The sequence below is a fragment of the Lactuca sativa genome, chromosome 5 (assembly GCF_002870075.4).
Source record: "Lactuca sativa cultivar Salinas chromosome 5, Lsat_Salinas_v11, whole genome shotgun sequence".
NCBI classification, from domain to species: domain Eukaryota; kingdom Viridiplantae; phylum Streptophyta; class Magnoliopsida; order Asterales; family Asteraceae; genus Lactuca; species Lactuca sativa.
Window position 1 is genome coordinate 89,076,691 of NC_056627.2, and position 4,311 is coordinate 89,081,001.

Below are 4,311 nucleotides of genomic sequence, written 5' to 3' on the forward strand. Positions count from 1 at the left end.
TGCAGATCAATGAGCTTGATGAATTGATCAAGAAGGTACAATCCGTTTTTATTTCATTCAAAGTCCCACAAAATTCATATGAAAAAGAATTAAAAAACTTAAATTCAAGAATCTCAAATCTAGATAGTTGTTTAACTCAAACACGGGTCACCAATTCTAACCTAACTGATCAAATAAGCAGGGTGTCATCCAAGAATGAGGAAAGGAGTATGTGGATAGAGCTGAAGGAGTCGGAGCTGATTAAATCTAAGGAGGAAAACATTTACTTACAAAGAGACAATTTAAAACTTTTGAAACAGAGAAATGTTTTTTGTTTAATTGCTAAGTGTCTTTATGCTAACATCACTCAACTTCATTTGAACTGTGAAATAGGACAGAAAATTCATCGCATGATTTTGCCCTTCCTTGAGTTTAAGGAGGATGAAATCGATGCGGAAGCATATAATTGCGAAAGTGTAGTTTCGTCTGATGATGTGAATCCGACTTATATGTATGGTCTGGACAAAGTCGAATCTTTTATAAAGCCCAAGGACCATAAGGACATGCTGAAAAACCTTTTGGATGAAAACGATAAACTGACACTAAGGACCGAAACCATTCAAAAATTTGACTCATTGAATGCCAACTTGAGCTTAGAAAATAAAATTGATGTTGAAAATGCGTCTGAGCTTAATAAGGATGATGATATGAGCGGAGTTTCTGAAGAGGATGAAGTTGACTGTTCTAAGTTTGTCAAGAGCGAACCCGAAAACCACAAAAATCTTATTTCTGAAAATTCTGTGGAGTTTGCTCGTTTGTCCCAAAATAAGTCCCCGATTCTTGAAGAAAAGGTTGTTGTGTACCAAACAGTAAGAACAACTCCAAATCAGGTATATAAGGTCACAGGAGTAACCGAACATCAGACAGCCGAACTCACCGCCATCGTAAACGAAGATAATGCAGATGGCTGTGATGAGTTTTTCTTGTCTGCTCCTATAGATAATGCTGACGAAACCGTTGGTCTGTCAGAGCGGACATCCTGGAAAACCAAAGGCAGATATGTGCCAGAGCCACTAAACAAGCCTGACAACTTCGATGTGCCAAGCACTTTTGGTACAAAAGAAGTTCCTGTAGAAGAAGTCACTCCTACAAGCGAAACATCATCTGTTAAAAGTGAACCGGCTGACAGGAAGCAAAAGCAAAAAGCCAACATCCACCGACAGCCGAAGCAAGTGAAGGATCAAAAGCAGCAAAGGAATCTAAGATACAAAAAGAATCTCTTAGAACGAAAACAGTTTTGGCGATCTCAAAACGCCCATTTCTCTTATCATGACAGAAATTTAAAGTCAGAGAAAAGTGCTGTCAGGTCGCAAGAAAGTAACAACAATCGAAAGGACAGGTTCGGCTCTGAAATGAATAATAACCGAAGGGAAAGGTTCGGTTCAGAGAGCACCAGCTACCGAAAGCATAGGTTCGGCTCCGAAAGCAAAAGCTACCAAAATTCAAGGTTCGGTCCCACTAATGATAAAAAACAAAAGGGTCACGTAGAACCTCAAGTCAAGAAAATTTCTCAGTCCAAACTCTCTCGATCTAATTCCTCTCAATCTCATTCTAAACTCAATTCTGTTCAAACTCAAAATCCAAAATCTTCAATAGATTTGAAAGGAAAATCGAAGGTTTCCTCAGACAAGAATGATCAAAAGCAGTCCAAGGCACAAAGCCAAAACCTGAATCCAAACCGACTGTAACAAATCCTAACAAAATTAAAGTTTTCACCATTAAGAAGAAAGATGAAACAACTTTAATAAAAAGAACATATCTTGTTGACATCTCTCTTATTATTCCTGTTCCTGTGAAAGGCTCACGTGGACCCAAGAAACTTTGGGTTCTTAAATCTGCTTGATTTTTGCAGGTTATCAGTGATGAGCAGTTCGATGAAGAATGGTATATTGATAGTGGCTGCTCACGTCACATGAAAGGAAGGAAGGAAGAGCTGAGGGAATTTCGATCTCTTCCAAATGGCAGGGATGTCAAGTTCGGGAACAACTCATTTGGTACAATAAAAGGTTATGGGATGATAACAAATGAAGACTTCACGATTAGAAAGGTTGCGTATGTTGAAGGGCTACAACACAACCTCATCAGTGTATCTCAGCTTGTTGGAGGTACCGGTCTTAAAGTTTCATTTGACGATGAGGGTTCAGAAATAAGAGAGAAGAAAACAAAAAGAGTGATTCTCAAATCAGAGCGCAAAGGCGAAATGTTTCCTCTCAATCTCAAACCTATCAAAGGAAATCCAACTATCTGTCTGTTATCCAAAGCTCATTCTGACGAAAGCTGGTTGTGGCACCGAAGGCTCTCCCATCTCAACTTCAAGGGTATCAACAAACTTGTCACCGGAGGTCATGTTCGGGGTCTTCCATTGCTCAAGTTCGATCGAGAACATTTGTGTGCTGCGTGTGAAATGGGGAAGCAGAGTCGTCAAAGTCACCCATCCATTATAAACACTAAAGTTGTTGAACCACTTGAGTTAATTCACATTGACTTGTGTGGTCCATCATCTATCGAAAGCATTGGCGGTAGCAAGTTTATTCTTGTTATTGTTGATGACTTTTCACGTTTTACATGGGTGTTCTTTCTGAAGCACAAATCTGAGGCAACTCTCAAGCTGAGGATGTTTATTAAGCAAGTTGAAGTGCAATTGATAAAAGTCGTTTGCAACATCAGAAGCGACAACGGGCTGGAGTTCAAGAATAAATAATTTGAAGACTTTTTGGTAGAGAAAGGAACCAGTCATAACTTCTCAGCCCCCTACACCCCTCAACAAAACGGGATTGTCGAAAGACGAAACCAATCTTTGTGTGAGGCAGCCCGAACCATGCTAAGTTTCGCTTCTCTACCTTTATATTTTTGGGCTGATGCTATTGCTGCAACATGTCTTACACAGAACAGGTCCTATCTCAATAAGCGTTTCACTCTCACTCCTTATGAGATCATCAACAACAGGAAGCCAAACGTTAAATTCTTCCATGTATTCGGCTCACGATGCTTCATCTTCAACTCTAAAGAACATCGTAACAAGTTCGATGTTAAAGCCGATGAAGGGATCTTTCTGGGATACTCTCTCACTTCAAAAGCATACCGGGTTTTAAACAAGCGTTCGAGGAAGATTGAAGAAACGTATTATGTGACTTTCGATAACAGCTATGTCAAAAAGCTGAAGGCCACTGAAGAAACAGTTGGAGAAATTTTCTCTTAAACAGGCCAAGTCACGGCCTCGATTGCAAATTTGTTTGAGCAGTTTGTAGAGTTATTCGATGAACCGGAGAAGGCTACTCTCTCAGAAGCCAATGCAGCAGACAACAAAGTAGACCATCTAAAGCAACTCGTCGAAGATGTCGCCAAACAAATGGGTGAAGGAGAATCAGTTCCAAATGAACCTCCTCAGCACGGTGCTTCAGTTGAGGGGGAGGATCCATCTTCTTCAAAACAGCCGAGCTCACAAGTTGAGGGGGAGAACTCTTCTCCAGCTGCACCCGAAAGCTCTGCTGTAACCGAAGGTACTGTAGCACCCGAAAGCTCAACACCATCCGAAAGTCCTGTAGCTCCGGAAAGTCAAGATACACCTGAAAGCTCATTAGTCGAGGGGGAGAATGCCGATATGTTTTTCGACGATGATAGTCAATCTGAATTAGAAGAATTGGTAAATGCTGAATTGGATCCATCCTATGATCCAAATTACCCTCCTCTTGTCAAATGGACCAGAGATCATCCTGTTTCACAGGTAATGGGTAATGTCTCTGAAAAGGTCCTGACCCGATCTTAACTGAAGGAAAAGCAAACATCTCTATTCTCAAAAGTAGAGTTCTGTATGTTTAACTCTTTCGTTTCCAAAGTTGAACCAAAGACAGTAAACACTGCTTTTGATCACTCTGATTGGGTTCAAGCTATGCAAGACGAACTTAATGAGTTCGAAAGAAATAAGGTTTAGCGCCTCATTCCAACTCCTAAAGATGCCTCGGTTGTTGGTCTCAAATGGGTCTTCAGAAATAAAATGGACAAGGAAGGCATTGTGATAAGAAACCAAGCTTGTCTAGTGGTGAAAGGATACTGCCAGGAGGAAGGAATCGTTTATGAAGAAACTTTTGCTCCTGTAGCTAGGCTGGAATCTGTTCGAATATTTCTTGCCTATGCTGCACACAAGAACTTTGAGGTCTACCAAACGGACGTAAAGTGCGCATTTCTGAATGGAGAACTTGAAGAAACGGTGTACGTGGAGCAACCTCCAGGATTCGTCAATGAAAAGTACCCCAATCACTACTATATTCTAGA